The sequence below is a fragment of the Natrix helvetica genome (assembly GCF_964273705.1).
Source record: "Natrix helvetica genome assembly, chromosome: 8".
NCBI lineage: Eukaryota > Metazoa > Chordata > Lepidosauria > Squamata > Natricidae > Natrix > Natrix helvetica.
This window is the reverse complement of record NC_138559.1, coordinates 8,484,215-8,505,452: the sequence shown is the minus strand read 5'-3', so window position 1 is coordinate 8,505,452 and position 21,238 is coordinate 8,484,215. Positions and strand designations below refer to the sequence as shown.

General features: G+C 46.0%; 1 protein-coding gene across 2 annotated transcripts in view; it reads left to right on the top strand.

The window, feature by feature from the left end:
* The first annotated feature begins 1,537 nt into the window (after window positions 1-1,537).
* Window positions 1,538-21,238, top strand: part of SORBS3 (sorbin and SH3 domain containing 3) — a 97,203-nt gene continuing 77,502 nt past the window's right edge. The window contains exon 1 of one of the 2 annotated variants that reach the window (XM_081960752.1): window positions 1,538-1,754. The gene's annotated coding sequence lies outside the window, so the exon portion shown is untranslated. Of the gene's footprint in view, window positions 1,755-1,774; window positions 2,023-21,238 lie in introns of those variants that run through there. The other variant, XM_081960753.1, reaches the window with a different exon arrangement.

Sequence of the window (21,238 nt, the reverse complement as noted above, 5' to 3'; positions counted from 1 at the left end):
GCCTCTTGAAACAAAGCACCTTTGGGACAACCTGGATGATGGAGAAGCTCCTTAGACATGCAGAGACCCTATCCCCATGATGATGGACCTATGCACGGGGTGCCACAGCTGGCATGCACAGCCCTATCTGCTGGCACACGACCCATCGCCCCCCCTCAGCTCCACCGTCCATGCGCACGCACCTCCTACCGGCCAGCTGATTTTTGGGTCTCTGCTGCACATATGCAAGGGGCAGGGCACATGCAGGAGATGCACACCACGGGCGGGGTGGGGTAGGGGGAACGCATGTCCCCCCCCCGTCTGTTTTTGGCTCCCGGAGGCTGCAGGGAGGCCAAAATGGGGTGTGGGGAAGTTGCGTACAGGGAGGCAGGGAGAGCACGTGGGGAGGGGGGCTCGGAGACACATGTGCGGGGTGCGCAGGGGGTCGTGCACACATTGCACTATGGTTGCAGGCACATGTGCGCACGCCCTGTCACGCACGCGCACACACTTGGCACGCGATGGGGAAAAGGTTAGCTATCACTGCCCCGCCCCATTTCAGACAAGTGGCTGCCCAGTCTCTTCTTCTCCATTGCCTCCAGTAATGGAGGACCCGCAGCTTCTGGTGGCAAGCCGTTCCACTGGTTAATTGTCCTCACTGTTAATTACTCGAGGACGCAGCCTAGCGACCAAAACTTTGCCTTTAAGTAAGACGTAACCGATGGAGAAGACGCCTTCCCTTAACCCTAGTTACTCTTCTTCGCGTTACCCTGGGCTGCCGCTCTTTGGGTCGTGAGCTTCGGGGTTTCGGAGGCAGCGGACGCAACTTTCATATGGAACTGGCCGGAGTGGGAAGGGCTCGGGTCCGAGCTGCCCATTTCCTCTTGCGGGTCTCCCAGGAGGTCGTGTGAAACCGGCGCGGCCCGGTCCCGCTCCGCAAGATCTGCGCGATCCCCGGCCCCGCCGCTGGTTTTAAGGTTATTATTGTTTTTCCCCTCCTCCTCCTCCTCCTCCTCCTCCCGCCGCGCTGCTCCTCTGAGTTGCTCCCCCTGCAGCTGGCAGCGGAGAGACCGAAGCCGCAGGCTCACACCGGCGCTTTCCGTCCGGAACAGTGGAGGCTTCCTCCGCCTCTGCGCGCCTAGCAAGCCCCGGCGCCCTCGGAGTTGGCAGGGCTCCCCGCGCCCCACTCCCGGGTCTCTGGAGCACGTCGGGAAGAACACGAACCCGGCGCCCGCATTCCTTCCTTCTTTCCTCTCTCCCAACCCTTTTTCCTTCATTCTTCCCTTCCTCCCTCCTTCCTTCCTTTCTTCCTCCCTCCTTTCCCCTCTCCCTCCCTTCTCCTTTCCTTCCTTCCTTCCTTCCTCCCTCCCTCCCTCCTTCCCTCCCTTCTTCCTTCCTTCCTCCTTCCCTCCATTTCCTTCTTTCCTTCCTCCCTCCTTCCCTCCCTTCTTCCTCCCTTCCTCTCTTCTTCCTCCCTCCTTCCCTCCATTTCCTTTTTTCCTTCTTTCCTTCCTTCCTCCCTCCCTCCCTTCTTCCTTCCTTCCTTCCTTCCTTCCTTCCTTCCTTCCTTCCTTCCTTCCTTCCTTCCTGGAGCTGTTATCAGGCCTTCGCCAGGGCCCCCCAATTGCTCCGGCGGGAGCTCCTTTGCAACCGGGCTGGAGGGAAACCACCTGTTTAGAAGTCGGGAAAGGTGCGTCGGTGAAGTCACGTGCCTCCTGACCTGGGTCAGCGTCCTTCTGAAAAGCAGTTCTTCCTGCGCCGGAGAGCCGAGAAAGGTAGGCGCTTTCCTTGCCCTGAACGGGGTGACCCCGGGCGCTGGGAAGGCACTTGAAACCCCGCCTTGGGTTACGCAAGACCGGGGAAGGGGCGACCCTTCGCTTGCAGGAAAAAAGGGGGACGTTTCCTCCTTCCCCCATTTATGTACGATTATTTTTTGCAAGGCCCTTTGGAGGGAATTAAAAATCCCGGGGATTCGCCCTCCTTCCTACCGCGTCCGATTGCTTCTAAACGCTCTCTAGCCGAGGCTAGAAACAGAAGCCCGGAGTAAGTTGAGTTGGAAGTGGTGGGTGGGTAAGATAGCTACAAATGTATTTTCTGCGATGTTTGAAAAGTATAGGCTGGATCAATTTTGCAAGCAGTGTTGTGTATTCTGCAATGTGTGTGTTCTGCCGTTTTGCCTTGACGCTTTTGCTACTGTTGACTCTCTTGTCGGTTCTGTTTGCTCGGCGTTAGCTCTGTAAACAGCAAGGAGGCATTCTGCGCTCTCTTGCATGGCGAAGGCGTCAACCGCGCAGACATACCTATTCTTTCAATGTGGCCAAGGAAAGGGAGGAGAGGGTGGACAGGGGCGAACCTTGGAAGACGCGGTCTGTACATTTTGACAGCTGAGAAGGACCTTTCCGAAAGGGAAGGGAGGTGGAGCAAAGGAGGACGAATCTTAGGCTCAAACCAAGAGAGGTTGCGCTTGGAATCAACTGGAAACCACGATCGTAGTCTGCCCTTTCCATAACTCAGGGGGAAATGCTGGGTTTTAGCTTGAGTTGCTAAGACTCTACTGAGGAGAACTAGATGTTTTGGGTCTGGAGAGGTTTTACTATTTGCAAGGCAGTAGAAAGCACGAGACAGCTGGTCAAGATCCAGCGGTTTGGTCCTTCAATTATTTTGCAGCCCTTCGGATCCTCACTTAGGTGAAATTAAATTCACCCACTCACTCATGAAATTAATTCCTCTGCCCTTGTACTGTACTCTTCAAACTGTTTTGTTTGTAACTTGGGTGAAAAAATAGAGAGAAATCTTTAAAGATGGCAGGAAATTGGGCTAGCTAGTTAATGCCCTAGAAGAATATATTCAAAACAAGCTTGAAATCAGGCTGACAAATAGAGACAAACACAATCTTCTGTATTTAAATACTTATACAAAAGTAACTATGTAAATTGTAATAGTTTTTTTTTTTTTACATAAGTCAACTGGCAAAAAGTTGATTAAACAACAACAGCATAAACACAAGTTATAACTCCTGTGGTTTAAGTATCCCTTTGCTCTGCGTTGCTTAGACCCCACTTAAGTAATAACCAATTCTGGACAGTACATTGAAGAAGGAATTTGCTGAAGTAGAATCAGAGATGAACAGGGAGGATCTGGGGAGCGAAGAAATGGAAATGTTTAGGCATGAGAAAGGATAGGATAGCACTTGCCCAATACCTGTGAGAATTTCACTAAGAACAAAACCACAATACAGTATAGTATGCATTGTTTTAGAGTGTAGAACATGGAATTACATGATTCAATTTACAGGAGAGCAAATTTCAGTTAAATGTGGGGAAAATATTCAATCAGGATAATTCAGCTATGGAATGAGCCTCCAGGAAGGTGGTGAGTTTCCTCTTCCTCTTCCTCTCCTCCCTTCCCTTCCCCTGTATCCCGGACATGTCCCATAAGAATTGTAGATTATCTACTTGATAATATCTATGAGAGTTGTCTGCCATCAATATTCTATTTTTTCCTGTTGTCTCATTATTACAAGCATGCAGTAGAGATATCAGTATATCTCAGCTCAAATTGTTAACTAGCTGGGGGATCTTCTATTTGTTTTATGTCCCTAGATATGTTGGACTTCACTTCTTATAATTTGTCAGTCCGCATGGAAATGCACCAGTGGTGAAATTCAATTTTTTTTTACTACCGGTTCTGTGGGCATGGCTTGGTGAGCAGGGCAGCGGAAGGATACTGCAAAATCCCCATTCCCTTCCGATCAGCTGAGACTCAGGAGGCAGAGAATAGATGGGGCGGAGTCAGCCAGAGGTGGTATTTGCCGGTTCTCTGAACTACTCAAAATTTCCACTACCGGTTCTCTAGAACCTGTCAGAACCTGCTGGATTTCACCCCTGAAATGCACTTTGATTTAACCCAGGGGTGTCCAAACTTAGAACTTTAAGACTTGTGGACTTCAACTCCCAGAATTCCCCAGCCAGCCATGCTGGCTGGGGAATTCTGGGAATTGAAGTCCACAAGTCTTAAAGTTCTCAAGTTTGGACACCCCTGATTTAACCACATGTCCTTAACACGGCTGGGATTTCTACTCCCTCTTGAAATAACACATGGCCATGTTTGCTGGGGGATCTGGAGAACCCCATACTGGGAAAATCCTTGCAAGCTAGTCCAATGCTGAGATAGTGTGGATTCCCTTGGGAAAACATCACCTTGACCTCTCTTTTCCCAATGCTGATAAATTGTTCTGCACCACCAACCTTTCAATCAATCAATGCCAGCAGCTGATTCTTCAAGGGCTGAATTTCTAGATTTGGGGGGGGGGGTTCCCCACACAGGTAGAGATAACACTTCCTTATTCTCTATAATTTAAGCACTGCCACACCTCCTGAACTGATTGGTTCAAAATTGGGAAAGAGTCCAGCAAGGCTGCATCCTGTCGCCCTGCATATTTAACTTGTACCCAGAGCACATCACAAGAAAGGCGGGGCTAAATGAATCAAAAGTTGGGATTGAGATTGCCAGGAGAAATATCAACAACCTCAGATATGCAGATGATGCCACTCTAATGGCAAAAAGTGAAGAGGAACTAAAGAGCCTCTTGATGCGGGTGAAGGAGGAGAGTGCAAAAGTTGGCTTCAAACTCAACATTAGGAAAACTAAGATCATGGCATCCGGCCCTCTCCATTCCTGGCAAATAGATGGGGAAGAAATGGAGGCAGTGACAGATTTTATTTTCTTGGGCTCCAAGATCACCGTAGATGGGGAGTGCAGCCAAGAAATTAAAAGAGGCTTGCTCCTGGGGAGGAAAGCAATGGCAAATCTAGACAGCATATTAAAAAGCAGAGTCATTACCCTGCCCACAAAGGTACGTATAGTCACGGCTATGGTTTTCCCAGTTGCAATGGATGGCTGTGAAGGTTGGACCATAAGAAGGGCTGAGCACCAAAAAATGCAGGCCTTTGAACTCGGGTGCTGGAGAAGACTCCTGTGAGTCCCTTTGCACTGCAAGGTGATCAAACCGGTCAGTCCTAGAGGAGATCAACCCTGACTGCTCTTTGGAAGGCCAGATCCTGAAGATGAAACTCAAATCCTTTGGCCACCTAATGAGAAGGAAGGATTCAGAAGGAAGAGCCCAATGCTGGGAATGATTGAGGGCAAAGGAAGAAGGGGACAACAGAGAATGAGGTGGCTGGATGGAGTCACTGAAGCAGTCAGCGTGACCTTAAATGGACTCCAGAGGACGGTAAAGGACAGGAAGGCCTGGAGGAACATTGTCCATGGGGTTGCAATGGGTCGGACACGACTTCACAACTAACAACAACACCTCCTTTATGTATTCTGACACCTGGAAAGGGTCCACTTGAAATACTTTAGACCTTTTATTTAAAAAAACCCATTCTCTACACCAGTGTTTCCCAATCTCAACAACTTCAAGATATGTGGACTACAACTCCCAGAATTCCCCAACTAGCTGTGAAGCCTGCTGGCTGGGGAATTCTGGGAATTGAAGTCCACGCATCTTGAATTTATTGAGTTGAGAAACATCACTCTGGGCATTTGCAGTGGGTAACTATTTTCTCCCTTCTTGCTATGTCTGTTCAGTATTTGGAAATTATCAGCCTGTTTCAAGCTGGATCCTTCCCCCTCCCTAAACTCTTTTTTTTTAAACCATGTTCTCTTCTTTATTTTTATTTTTTCTTGGGTTTCATCCCCCCCCTTTCCAGATTTTTCTGCAATTTGTCAGTGCAGCTTGTTTGCTGAAGAGGTCATGGGACTTGTCTAAAAGTGGAGCAATTTTCATGCTTTTTTTTCTTTCTTTGAGAGTTTGGTTTTGATTAGATGTCACAAGTCCTGCTTTTCCTTCCAAACTTTTCTCCTTGGGTGGGAGTTTTCTGATGGCTGCGTTTTGCTGCCTGGCTTTCTGGGCTGCTCTGAAGAGAGAAGAACAGAAGCCTTGATCCGTCTGTTGGGAGAAATGTCCTTCTGGGTTCAGTTCCAAGTGGGGGAAAAGACAGTGGAAACATGGAGGCTGTTTGGAAAGATGGTTTTAATGGGGGACAGGACCACACGAAGCCTTGAAGAAATTGGGTGGAGGAAAAAAAGGGAAGAGATGCTGAGAGTGCCTGAGTTTTATACTCTCGTTGGGCTTTTGAATTTGAGCCTGTATTCTGATTGGTTATCAGGCTCCCATGGGGCATCCAGGGGCAACTCTGTAGACCAGCGATGGCGAACCTTTTTTGGCTCGCGTGCCACAAGTGGGGGGAGTGCGGGGGGGTCATGTGTGAGCGTGCCGCACCCATAATGCAACGCGCGACCCCCCCAGTGCACATGCGCGCACAACGTGCGACCCCCCCCCCATTTTTACATGCTTTTTTCACCCTCCCCAGGCTCCAGAGGCTTTATAGGCTCCGGAGGCTTCAGGAACCGTCCGGAGGCTTCCCTGAAGCCTTCGGAATGCTTAAAACCACCCTCCGAGCAAATCGGAAATGACTTCCGGTTTGCTCGGAGGGTGGTTTTAAGCGCTCCGAAGGCTTCAGGGAAGCCTCCGGACGGTCCCTGAAGCCTCCGGGGGCGGGGGAGGCTCTTTTCACCCTCCCCAGGCTCCTATAAAGCTTCTGGAGCCTGGGGAAGGCGAAAAATAGCTTTTAAAAAGGTGAACTCAGTTGGCCAGCGTGCGCATGCTGACAAGGCAGCGCCTCATGTGCCCTGACAAATGGCTCCACGTGCCACTTGTGGCACGCGTGCCATAGGTTCACCATCACTGCTGTAGACTATCCTGAGTCCCAGACTTGGTTGAGTCTTGCTGGGTGATGTAATCTTTATTTGAAAAGTTACAGCATATGCTGCTCACTTTAAAAAAAAAACATTTTATTGGTTTCTAAGACACCCCTTATGCCACTCGTGTTCTTCAGTTGATTTTGGATGACAGCTCTCCGAATTCCCAGTTGCCATGTCAACAGGGAATTCTGAGAACTGCAATCCCCAAAGATCAGGTGGGCAGTGTTTAGCCTGCTGGTGGGAATTATCCTTGAGCTGAATCTTCATTTTGTGTCCCTTAGCTAATGGCTTTAATTGTTCCCTAAAACTCAGCAACACTTTTGTCCTAAAAGTTAGAGACTGAACAGACGCTTGTCTGGAGTGGGGTCTCCTGCTTGAGCAGGGGGTTGGACTAGAAGACTTCCAAGGACATCTCCAACTCTGTCATTCGGTTATAGTGTTAATCAGAGGTGGGACTGAACATTTTTAGCAACCAGTTCTCTGCCCCGTTGCTGGCTGGGTGTGGCCATAAGGGTGTGGCCTAGTCAGCTTCCTGCACCACGGCAGGGGGGAAGTTTTTGCCCTCTCCAGGTTTTTCTTGAGCCTCTGGGAGGGCGAAAACAGCCTCCCCTGGGTGTCGGAGGCCCTCTGGAGCCCAGAAATGGGCCCAGTACTTCCAGGAGGGCTGTTTTTCGCCCTCCCAAAGCCTCCGTGCGAGCCCTGCACTTACCTGGCATCCAAAACGGGCCACGCGGAGACTCCTGGGAGGGGCGGGGGGGGGGCGGAATCAGCCAGTTGTTGTAACTACTGGTTCGGTGAATCAGATTAAAATGAACATCCAGTTCTCCCGAACCAGTCCAAATTGTCTGAATCCCATCCCTGCAGGATTATACCTCTGGAATTTCTTGTCACTCCAAGGAAATATGAACTTAGATCAACTTTTTCAACACGTCCATTCTCCCAACGTGCTGTGATTGCAACTGCTGGGCTACTGGACATTCTAAGCGAGCCCCAGGTTGGGAAAAGAACTCCGTCCTGTGTCCAAAGCAAGGCCAAACACGTTGATATAGTTAAATGTCTGAATCGTTTCTCTGCCTTCCCCTCCCAAATACCTCCCTCTGGCTGTTTTGAATTGGGAACATCCAGGAAGAAGCTCCCCCCCCCTTTTTTTTTTCCCCAGACGAAGCCTCGGTGGACAATTGTTCCCATTGCCCAATAATTCACATGAGTGCTACAAATTGGCAAGGGGGAGAGCAGCCTTTGGGTAGGGAATGGAAATGTTTACATGGAAAGTTCAAGGGAACAACCAGTGAGTCGGTTGTAGCCAGGTAATGAAATCCAGAACCCTCCCACCCTTAAAAATGTCCCATACCAGAAAGAAGCTTCATTAGATTAGGAGCAGGGAAAACAACAATATTTACTGACATTGGCTGCTGAGTAATTCCCACCCTCTCTGTAGCTCCCAACACTCTGCGATTCTGGGAAGACCAGGAATGAGCTTTGGTTCTCAGCCAGAGAGGGAGAGGAATGTGGCAGTCCAGCATGGAATTTGGCACTGGGGATTTGGCAGGGAGTGATACAAAGAGTATCTGGCCAAAGTCCTTCCAAATAAAAATCTTCATAATACTACAAAGAGATGATAGATAGATAGATAGATAGATAGATAGATAGATAGATAGATAGATAGATAGATAGATAGATAGATAGATGATAGATAGATAGATAGATAGATAGATAGATAGAGATAGATAGATAGATAGATAGATAGATAGATAGATAGATAGATGATGCAGGGAGGGAGGGAGAGGGAGGGAGGGAGGGAGAGAGAAAGAGAGAGAGAAAGAGAGAAAGAACATCGCTGTTCCTCTTCTCCTTTCCCCTCCTGAGCAAAAGTTAGTCCTGTGGGCAAAAGACTTGGGGTCTGGGGTCATGCAGTGACCTTGACTTATTAGATGGCTGGGGAGAAATGATCATACTTTATTTATTTGTTTATTTATTTGTCAACAAGTACAAGGAAAGAAGTATGAAAAACACGTGCAAATAAATGGCACACAAATAAATGGATAAAATTAAGCAAAACATAGCCATAAACACATAAAAAGCGTACGTATCAATGGGGACAGTAGGACAGGGACAGTAGGCACGCTGATGTGCTTTTGCATGCTCCCCCCCCTTAGGGACTTCTTAAGAAACGTGTAAGGTCCACAGAAGACAGCTTAAGGTAAAAGGTATGGGGGGTTAGAGGAACTAACAACAGGGTGGGATAAGGTGTTCCACACAGTTACTACTCTATTGCTGAAATCATTTTTCCTGCAATCAAGATTAGAACGGATTGCATTTATTTTGTATCTATTGATAGTCCTTGTGTTGTTGCAATTGAAGTGAAAGTAGTCATTAACAGATAGGACGTTATGGCAGATTATCTTGTGCCCTAAACTCAGGTCGGAATGTAGACGGCGTAGTTCAAGGTTATCCAGGCCTAAAATTTCAAGCCTGGTGGTCTAAGGAATTTTATTACAAAGCAGAGGAGTTTGAGTCCTCTTCTTGTAAAATACCTCTGGACACTCTCTAATGCTTTTAATGTCCGAAATTCTTGAATTCATTGAGATGGTGCTAGATTTCCAGAAGCACAGAGAGGAACCTGCCCCACTGTATATCGAGGGGGGCTGCATGGAGAAGGTTTCCTCTTTTAAATTCTTGGGAGTGCTTATTAGTCAAGATCTCACCTGGAAAAACAACACGTCTCTGGGGATTGAAAAGGCCCAACAGAGACTTCATTTCCTTAGAGTCCTGCGACAAAATCAGGTGGAACAACGGCTGATGACCTCTTTCTATCGGTCCACCATAGAAAGTGTCCTCACATATTGTATTACAGTATGGTACGCTGGTTTGACAGCTGCGGACAGGAAGGCACTACAGAGAGTGACCAATTCGGCACAAGAAACCATTGGTTGCCCTCTGACACCACTGGGTGACATCGCCAGATCTCGCTGCTTTAGCAGAGTAAGGAAGATACTCAGAGATGATTCACACCCTGGTCAGTGTCTCTTTGCACTTCTACCATCGGGCAGAAGACATCGAAGGATAGCCAGCCGGACAAATAGGTTTAAAAATGGTTTCTATTCTTGGGCTGTCAGACTCTTAAACGCAACCACAATCACTCCACGCACACATTGAAACGTATGACTAGTTTTTATTTTCCATTCTTTTCCTTTTCCCCTAATTACTTGCATTGGGATTATTCTTTATACTATTTATGTTGTTTGTATCTGCTGTCATGGATTGCACCAGTGAGGGTAAAACCAATTTTGTTGTATACATGATGTACAATGACAGTAAAGGCTCATACACATCGTGCTAAGCCATGGTTTTATGAATATACCACCTGGAACTAGATTTGCAGAATACATGGGGATTTACAGATTTGCATTAGAGAGTACATGGGGAAATCCTTTGAATTTAATTCCTCTTAAGAAATAATTATAAACAACAGATCCTTCTCTGTTTTCTCTTCTGCCATTCACAGGACTAACATTACCATATTTTTTGGACTACAAGACGCACCGGTGCATAAGATGCACAAAGATTTCAAAGAGGTAAATAAGAAAAAAAGGTTTTTGTCCTCCCCAGCCCCCAGGAGCACTCTGCAGGCTCCAACAGGGCTAGGGGAAGGCAAAAACACCTGTGTTTTTGTGAAAAAAGGATGGAAAATGGACCATTTTTTGCATAAACCGGGGCATTTCTACCTTCTTCCAGCCCTGCTGAAGCCTGCAGAGTGCTCCTGGGGGGCTGGAAGATGTACCAGCATTTCCATGCTCTTTTTTGGGGGGGGGGAGAGGTGTGTCTTATAGTCTGAAAAATATGGTATATTGGGGAAATGTTCTTGAATTGTTGACTAAGATGGATTTGGCAGAATGGAGGAACAGTAGCAACTCCTCTGGTGATGTTCCTGCTATCAAATAATTGTCTTATATCTTCGATAGCTCTATGGCTTCCTCAGGTCTCTCCAGAGACCGAGAATTGCTTGTGATCAGCCCAAATAATCCTGATTTTTGTACACCGTAGAGGAATGCAGCTCCGTTGTAAAAGGCTTGGTGGTGGTGATGCATTGATGGCAGTTTTCACGTTCAGCTCTGTTCAACTTGCAGTGTTGGAGAGTTGCCTGGTTCTGAAGAGCTGCCCAAGCTGGGTGATATGAGCCAGATGGACAATTAACCTTCCCTGGTGTAAGAGTGACACAAAAAGCAAAACTCTTCATATGTCTGAGAGCCCACGCCCCATTTTGGCAGGCAAGATGCTGCAGGAGGCGTCCATCCCATCTCCCTCCACTGTGGGATCCTAAGAGTTGAAATGCGTCAATGTAATAGTTCCTCACTCAACTTGAATTCAGAAAGTGGCACACAGAAGCTGCCTTCCATGTTTACACGGAGTTTAGTTATGTATTTTGGGTCCATCAACTATGTATGATTCCTAAAAACAGACCTTTAGAAATGATACTTGGATGTAGGGCTGGTCCAAATCAGAGGTGGTGTCAAATTTCCTAAAGATGCCCTAATTGATTCCTAAGCATCGAGTCAAGTTATCAGTACAAAACCAGTGATTTATTAGGAGCTTCATTAGGCAAGATTTGTTCGCAGTCAAGCCTGTGCTTTGTTTGATTTACTTCTGAATTTTACCCCTGTTCCTTCCCTCCCCTCAGTCTGTGTCATAGATCATATTCCCCTGCAAGTTGCACCCCTCCCAAGCCAGCTGCAGTAATCTGAGATCCGACTTCAGCTGACAGTATGCGTGGAATGTACTCTGCCCACGTTGTCTCCCATGACAATGCGGGGAGTTGACAGTTGGGTTGCTCCCGGTTTGGCCCGGTTTGGCTGAACCGGTAATGGCGGCAGCGGGAGGCTCTGCCTAAATGCCTGGATGCTTCTGTGCATGCGCAGAAGTCTTACACGCACAAGCGCGCAAACAGAAGCAAACCGGTAGTAAATGGGTTAGCAACCCAACACTGATCCAAATGGCCTGATTCAAACATTATTGCAAACCATATTGTGGTTGGCTAGTTTTTGGCTTAGTGCACTGGGCAATTCCAATGTTTATGGCTTGTAAAACTTTGCTTTAAAGCCTGTAGAGTTGTGTGGATACAGTGAGTTGTGATTTATTCATTACATCATGGCAAAAAACATAATGCAGGGGTGTCCAAACTTGGGAACTTTAAGACTTGTGGACTTCAACTCCCAAAATTCCCCAGCCAGCTGGCTGGGGAATTCTGGGAGTTGAAGTCCACAAGTCTTAAAATTCCCAAGTTTGGACACCCCTGACATAATGAATGCATCAAATCATTTTCCTTATTTTTCCAGGCTCTTCTCTGGCTTAAAAGTAACCGAAAAAGTTGTCAGGTCTTCATTCACTTCTGCTAAGTTAGATTTTCTCAGCTTCAGAGATTTGGGTATGCCAATTTACAGTCATCTGTGAAATTTGAATCTCTAAGGAAAAGTTGTGTGAATAGGTAAAATAAGTAAATACATTGCAGCAATCTGTTGGTCTGGTATCCTCTATCACACTTGCAGGTGAAGATTCTGTTGGGCCGCGTTGCTTTTTATTTGGTTTATAAATAATATATAGTGTCTTGGGTGCTGTGCGCCCTGCTATCTTGTAATAGCATCTCCAGATCAGATTCCAAGCAGGTGGGTATCCTTGCCCCTTCTCTTCTCCTTCCTTCCCTTCTTTTTCCTTCCCTTCTCCCCTCCCCTCCCCTCTTCTCTTCTTTTCCCTTCCCCCTCTTTCCATCCCCTCTCCTTTCCTTTCTTCCCTTCCCCTTTCCCTTCCCTTCTCTTCTTTTTTCTTCCCTTCCCTTCCCTTGTTTTCCCTTCCCCTTCTCCTTCCTCTTTCCTTTCCCCCTCTCCTCCCCTCCCCTTCTTCTCTTCTCTTCTCTTCCCTCCCCTTTTCTTTTTTCCCTTCCCATGCCTTGTTTTCCCTTCCCCTTTCCCTTCCTCTTCCCTTTCCCCTCCCCCTTCCTTTCTCTTCCCTCCCCTCCCCTCCACTTGCCTTTTCCCCTTTCCCTTCTCCTTCCTCTTCCCTTTCACCTCCCCCTCCCCCTTCTCTTCCCTTCTCTCCCCTTCCTTCTTTTCCTTTCCCCTTCCCCTCCCCCTTCCTTTCTCTTCCCTCCCCTCCACTTGCCTTTTTTCCTTCCCCTTCCCCTTACCTTTCACTTTCCCCTCCCTTTCTCTTCCCTTCCCTCCCATTGCCTTCTTTTCCCTTCCCCTTGCCCCTTCCTCCTTCTCTTCAGCTTACTTACCCTCGGCCCATTTTCTCTCACTGACCTGCCTTTCTATTAAATGTGTTCCCTCCAGGGCATTGAAATGTTTGCATGTTGGCACACGTGGGCACTTAAGATCCTCAGATGCCATTCATTAAAGAAAGAGCAAGGGCATAGCTAAAAACTGTGTTCCTGGCTCTTCTGGCCGGTTCCAAAGGAGGAAAACAAGCACCCTAGCTCACTCTTGTAGACTTTGGGTTATTATACCAAGGCCAGCTCTCAAGTTACCGCTGCTAATTAATACCATCCCTTTTACTACCTGCCTTGTGTGGAAAAGACACATGAAGCCCTAAGGCCAGGAAAAACACTTCTGAACAAGGCCACGAAGCTTTCCCAGCAGTAGAGAACTACCCTACTTAAAATTTGGAGTTTGCTTTTCCTTCCTCTTACAATTAGCTTTTGAAATTACCGGCTGATGACATCCACTCCTCTGCAACCCTAGTTCAGAATTTCCAGGAAAGCTCTCACTGTCTACACGCTGTTGAATTACAGTTCGCAGTATTTCTCTCCATGGTCCATGCTGGCTGGGGATGCTGGGTGCTGTAGTCTGGCAGTACAAGGAGGGAGTGGCTGTGAGATTCTTCATTCTTGTTCTTAGATGCATTAAAATGCAACCACCTTGCCAAGAAAATGTGTCGTAATGAATCATGAATTATGCTTCTTTGGAACCAACTTTGTTTGTTTTTCTCCTGCCTGTCACGAGAGTAAAGGAAATACTGCTCAAACTTTTATGAGCTGAAAATCTTCCCCCGTTGTTCACTATAGACCAGTGGGGAAATCTAAATTTTTTTACTGCTGGTTCTGTGGCTTGCTGGGCGTGGCTTGGTGAGGTCATGTGACTGGGTAGGCATGGCTATGTAGTCATGTAACTGGGGGATCAAAAGAGAGAAACTCTTTTCACGACCTAAGACTGAAAATCAGGCTTGTCAGATGTTACATCTTTTCTATCCTGCTCTACGGAGTAGAGAGTTGGTCAGAAAACCACTGGAAGGGACTAGAAGCATTTGAAATGTGGATTTACAGGAGGCTTTTATGTATAAGCTGGGTTGACAAAATCAGAAATGAGGAGGGGATAAGCCGCCTGGGAAAGCCAAGGGAAATCATCAAAATCATAAAAAAGCAAAGTTTGGATGTGTGATGCGGCACCCAGAAAAATACGGTTGTCAGGGTTCCAAATAGCATCCAAAATAAAATAATAATCCGAGGCAAGAGGTTCCTCAAAATTTATTAAGCAACTCATGTTGGCACATCTGGAAAAACCCGAATCTGAAAACTTCCAGTTTTCCCCACCCAGTTGAAAGTTCAAGATCCTTCCCCAACACCCACAAGTCCATCACGTGGTCCAATCTTCCACTGCCACGAAGACAGATTCCTCCCATCCATATCCGGCCAGGTGCAGAGACAAAGATGACCTTGGCTTTCTAGGAAGAATGTTGTTATGGCTACATATCACCCAACTTCATATATTCCCCCCCCCTCCCATTTTCCCACAGTAGAAAGTGTGGCAGGCCTGAAGTCCAAAAAGAAAAGATGGCTTGCAGGCATGACATGGGCATCCTTCCCTTAATCCTCCAGGGAAAGATTGAAGGCAAAGATTGAAGGTCCAGGCAGAAGAAGAACATCATGGCTTCAAAATCTAAGGGACCGGCTTGGACAAAACTCAGCAGCACTTTTTCCCGCAGCTGTTGAAAAACATAGGATCGCCAATGTCCAATGACAGATATGTCACAAGAAGAAGTCAATTGTCTAGTGCTTGAGAGTCTCTGGAAGCAATGCCCTAAGTACTTTCCTGAGAAAATTCCTGAGAAACCTTGATGGAAACTTATTAATCCTAATGAGCTTGCTAACTTTGGGTAGGGTGAAGTGCAGTCCATAAAAATTGAAAGGCTATGAATGTTTAACATGTTCAAACAATGCACACGTTGTTTTCGAAGACCAACAGAGAGATCTGTTTGGGAATGATCACCAGTCTGGAAGTAGAATCCAGTGGTCCACCCACTGCCCTAGAATATTGTTCTCTGGTCAGACCATGCTCTGTCCACATGGATCAGTTAAGAGGGTACCTGGTCTTCCTAGCTACCTAGCTTCCTAGTAACAATGTAAAATTTGCCTGCTTTTAATTCAATCCATTCTAAACCAAGGATGTACACTCTGAGGTTTCTGATCCCTTTCAAAACCTGTCACCAAGTTGTAATTTTAAAGGAGCAGAAGAAAAAACAACGTTAAGTACATGAAGACTACTCAACTGTCATACTAAACCAAAATTATTTTGTATCTAAACATAGCAACATCTCTTGTTTCACACCTCTTCTAATAATCTTTGGTTGAAAGAGTTGATATATCAGAATTGCTTAGATGGGTGGCATATGATAGGTAAGTAGGTACACAGGTATATACGTTTTCGTAGATTTTCACGGGTGTAGGTATGCTGGTCTTGTTGTATTCGGGTCTTTTCCCATGTATGATTGAGATTGTCTTGGCAACGTTTTGGCGAGGTCCCACTCGCCATCTTCAGGCTGGTCTGTTCGGCTTCGTGCTTGTGCGAATCCAAGCAATACAACAAGACCAGCATAGGGATGGATGGATGGATGGATGGATGGATGGATGGATGGATAGATAGATAGATAGATAGATAGATAGATAGATAGATAGATGATAGATAGATAGATGATAGATAGATGATTGATGATAGATAGATAGACAGACAGACAGACAGACAGACAGACAGACAGACAGACAGACAGACAGACAGATGATAGAGATATATGAGAGAGAGGGGGGAGGGAGGGAGAGAGGGAGATACAGTAGATAGATAGATACTGTGTTTCCTGGAAATAAGAAATGGTCTTATTTTCTTTTGACCCCTGAAATAAGCTTGGCCTTATTTTTGGGAAGGTCTTATTATTTTTGAGGTGCAGAAGGTGGCGAGCGTGGTCACTTCATGGCTGCTGCTGTGTGGCAATATTTTCAGGGAGGGCTTATTTTCAGGGGAGGGCTTATTTTAGCACGTGCTCAAAAGCCCAATTGGGCTTTTTATCCGGGGAGGGCTTATTTTCGGGAAAACAGGATGAATGGATGGATGGATGGATGGATGGATGGATGGATGGATGGATGGACGGACGGATGGACGGACAGACAGACAGACAGACAGACAGACAGACAGATAGATACAGTCAGTCAGACAGTCAGTCAGTCAGTCAGACAGACATATTCTATGCTCTAGAGTTGGACACAATTAAGAGGAAACCTTTATTTATTAATGAAAATATTAAGCATTACTGTGCTTAATATACCTTAAATAAAAGATTAAGAACAGTGGTGGCACAGTGGTTAGAATGCAGTATTGCAGGCTAATTCTGCTGACTTCTAGCTGCCAGCAGTTTGGCAGTTCGATTCTGACCTGCTTAAGGTTGACTCAGTCTTCTATCCTTCCGAGGGGGGTAAAATGAGGTTGGGGGACAATATGCTGACTCTGTAAACCACTTAGAGAAGACTGTAAAGCCCTGTGAAGTGGTGTATAAGTCTATGGCTATTACAGTACAGCGGTTACTCTGTTTAAATAGGACGTAACAATGTAAAATTTGCCTGCTTTTAATTCAATCCAAACTTTTCCATGAAGGGTGACCATTTCATCTTCACCAGGTCACCAACAGTCTAGAAGGTGATACTAAACATGTGAAGACAGGACAAGTTGTCCTAACAAAAGAAATTGCAGTTCCTGGATTCGATTACATTTTGGCCCCCAAATTTACTGTTTCACTTATACTGAATATTTTCTTTTGGATTATGGCCACAGGAATTGCACAGGACAAGTGTAGGCACTTCATTTCCATAACGTTTAAGATTTCTCTGATAAAGAAACAGAGCAAAGTTGTATGGAAATGCAAACACAGGCAACCTTTGTTCATAGCAGTAATTGTCTTCTACGCAGTAAACATTATGTGATTTCAGGGATGACGTTTTTATAACAGCTATTTGCACATACATGTGTATACATTTATCGACACACAAATGCATACAGGTCAAAGTATTTTCAGAATAGAATACAAAATAATAGAATTGGAACAGTAGTGAAATTCAATTTTTTTTACTACCGGTTCTGTGGGCGTGGCATGGCGTGGTGAGTATGGCAAGGGAAGGATACTGCAAAATCCCCATTTCCTCCCAATCAGCTGGGACTCGGGAGGCAGAGAATAGATGGGGCGGGGCCATCCAGAGGTGGTATTTACCGGTTCTCTGAACTACTGAAAATTACCGCTACCAATGAATACCACCTCTGAATTGGGAGGGACTTTGGAGGTCTTCTAGTCCAACTCCCTGCTCAAGCAGATGACCCTAGACCATTTCAGACAAATGGCTGTTCAACCTCTTCTTAGAAACTTCCATGATGGAGCACTCACAACTTCTGGAGGCAAGCTATTCCACTGGTTAATTGTTCTCACTGTCAGGAAATTTCTTCTTAGTTCCAGGTTGGCTCTCTCGATTAATTTCCATCCTTTCCATCTGACCATGATTTAGTCTTTGTATGTTTATTAGAGCAGGTCTCTCTTTTTCACAAGTATAGTAAATAGTTTAGGACGGTCTTCCCCCATTAGGAGTCCTCTCTGCATGTTAGACTTCAAATCTCAGGGAAGAGAGAAGGTTATTTTGCTCTTACAAAAGAAATGCTCACAAATAACAATAGCAATAGCACTTAGACTTATATAAGTAAGTATAAGTATAATCTTTATTGTTGTACTTAAATACAACGAAATTGGTTGTATATACCGCTTTACAGTACCTTACAGTCCTCTCTAAGCGGTTTACAGAGTCAGCCTATTGACCCCAACAATCTCGGTCCTCATTTTACCCACCTCAGAAGGATGGAAGGCTGAGTCAACCTTGAGCTTGGTGAGAATCGAACCTCTGGCTGTAGGCAGAGTTAGCCTGCAATGCTGCATTCTAATCACCGGGAAGGAAGGAAGGAAGGCAATAGCACTTCCTTCATGGTGCTTTTACAGCCCTCTCTAATTGGTTTACAGAGTCAGCCTCTTGCCCCTAACAATCTCGGTCCTCATTTTACCCACCTCAGAAGGATGGAAGGCTGAGTCAACCTTGAGCCTGGTGAGGATTGAAATGTGTTCAAGCTGTTTTAACTACAGCTGAGGCATTTCCGCCTCATAGAGTTATAAACATCTCCACCCATTTGGGTGTCAGATGTTCAGAATTTCGTCCAAGAATTTTTGTGGAAAGAAGTTAGATGTAGCAGGAGGGAAAGATGGACCAGATAGCATTTTAAAAAGAGGAAGGCTGGAAAAGTTGGAAAAAAGATGGGTGCCAGAAAGCACTGTGGGGGGGGGGGAAACTTCACTACCAACTGATGTTTATCACCTAGTGCAATGTTTCTCAACTGAACACGTACTCCACATATCTTTGCCAAGGGTGAGAAACACGTCCTTGGCAAAGACATGTGGCCTCTCCTCCTTTTTTTAAAAAAAAATGAGGTAGCTTTATAGAGAGAAAAATTGAATTTAGAAAGGGGATTAAGCTGCGTAGTTTACGTGTTGTTTTTCTGCATGAAATTTCCTTCTTCAGAAGATATTATTGGTTGTTGCAGAGAAAATGGGGATCCCAAACTCAATCTAGAAAGAGTGCAGCAAAGAACAACAAAGAAGATAAGGGATCTGGAGGCTGAACCATAAGATGAACAGTTAAGGCAGGGGTCTCCAAACTTGGCCGTTTTGAGACTTGTAGACTTCAACTTCCAGAATGGAGAGATTGCAGAGGAAGGGATTACAAGAGAGTAAGTGATGCTGGCTGGAGAATTCTGGGAGTTGACGTCCACAAGTCTTAAAGTGGCCAAGTTTGAAGACCTCTGATCTAAGTGGAGAGATTGCAGAGGAAGGGATTACAAGAGAGTAAGATATGCTGGCTGGAGAATTCTGGGAGTTGAAGTCCACAAATCCTAAAGTGGGCAAGTTTGAAGACCTCTGAGTTAAGGGAACTAGGTATGCTTAGTCTAACAAAGAGAAGGACTAAGTCTTCCAGTACTTGAGGGGCTATCACAGAGAAGAAGGGGATTGACTTGTTCTCCAAAGTACCTGAGGGCAGGACAAGAATGGGTGCAAGATAATTAGAGATCCAATCTGGAACTAAGGAGAAATTTCCTGACAGTGAGGACAATTAATCAAGTGGGGGCGGGGGTTGCTGCTGGCGTTGCTGCCAATTCGCTTTGCATGCATGTGCACACCGGCCACACATTGCTCATGCATGCACAGTTCAATGTAAATTGTTGTACGCATGTGCAAGGACCATTAAAATCTAATAAAAGCTTGCTGACGATAGCAGCAGAGACCGGGGAACAGGTTCAGGGGCGTGGCCAGCCTGGGTTTCTGCCAGTTCTGCGACCAAGGCCAAAATGCCACTACCGGTTTGCCTGAACGGGTGCGAACCGGTAGCAACCCACCTCTGAATTAATCAGTGGAAAGACTTACCTCCGAAAGTTGTGGGTGAAGGTTTTGAAGAAGAGACCGGACAGCTGTTTGCCTAGTATATTATAGGGCAGTGATGGTGAACCTTTTTGGCAATGAGTGCCGAAAAGGGAGCATTTTGTGCATGCTCATTTGGGCCGTGACAAGGAATAGGAGCTGCCCAGTGGGCATGTGCGCACCAGAAAATGAAGTTCTGGTTTGTGGCACACACATGCGCCCCAGCCAGCAAGTCTTCCAGTTACTGCTGTGTATGCGCACATGCCGATCAGCTGGCCGGTGCGCATGCTCACGCCAGAAAATGGAAGACCAGCTTTTCCAGTTTCCGGCACTGCCACATGCACAAAGGCCAGCCGATTGTTGTATATGCATGCCCGCCAAAAACCCAGAAGAGGAATGCGCAACATCGCGCATGCCAGGCAACATGGCTCCGTGTGCCACTTCGGGCATGCATGCCATAGGTTCGCCATCACGGATATAGGGTCTCTTGCTTGAACAGGGGGTTGAACTAGAAGACCTCTAAGGTCCCTTCCCATTCTATTATTCTATATTCTGTTTTTCTTTTTCCCTTCACATAGGAAGTGGTAACTTCTGTGAAAAGGTACTTTAAGATGGGGAAATGGCAGTGGTAGGAAGAAAGATGAAAATAATATTTAATGATGCTCCATATGCTTTATTTCTAGATTAAAAGAGAACCGTCTCAGACATCTAGTTGGCTTTTTCTGGCTCCCCCCCCCTCAAATTCACTATGCATTTAAATTCTAATTTTCTTCTTGTAAAGCAGGGGTGTCCAAACTTGGGAACTTTAAGACTTGTGGACTTCAACTCCCAGAATTCCCCAGCCATGCTGGCTGGGGAATTCTGGGAGTTGAAGTCCACAAGTCTTAAAGTTCCCAAGTTTGGACACCCCTGTTGTAGAGGTATCACATTTCTTCTATATTTTTATGAACGTTTATAAATTTACTACTACTAATAACATTTTTAATTCTGCCAAAGGATCAGGTTTGGGGCATCTTAGAAAATAACATTCTTACTGTGTTTTTAGCTTTTGAGTGCTGCAAAAGCTGGTTTTGTTGACATATTTTCTAGCATTTTAAAGCTTTCTTTTTTGCTGTACCTGATTGACAGTCCTCTTTACCTCTGGATTTCACATAAACTGAGGCCTTATTTCGTTCTGTTGAACTCTTTTTCTAATAACAGCTTTGCTCGCACCAGGGGGGAAAGTCTTCATTTGGTCTTTGAGTAATTCTAGGACCCTGCAGATAACATGTCCACACCAGTGGTGGGTTTCAAATTTTTTTGGAACCTACTCTGTGGGTGTGGCCTCCTTTGTGGGAGTGGCTTGCCGGCCATGTGACCTGGTGGGAGTGGCTTGGCAGTCATGTGACCAGGTGGGCATGGCTAACTTGGAAAATGTGGTGAAACTCACTTAACGATGCTCTTGCTTAGCAACCAAAATTTTGGGCTCAATTGTGGTCATAAGTTCTTTTTCTTTCTTTCTTTCATCTCTCTCTCCCACTTTCTTTTTTTCTTTTTCTTTTTCTCTCTCTCTCTGGCTCTTTCTCTCTCTCTCCCTCTCTGTCTCCCTCTGTCATTTTCTCTGGGTGTCTATCTGTCTGTCTCTCTCTCTGTATCTCTGTCTCTCTCTCCTCCTTCCCCCATCTCTGTCACTCTGTGTGTGTGTGTCTGTCTGTCTCTCACTCACTCTGTGTGTGTGTGTGTGTGTGTGTCT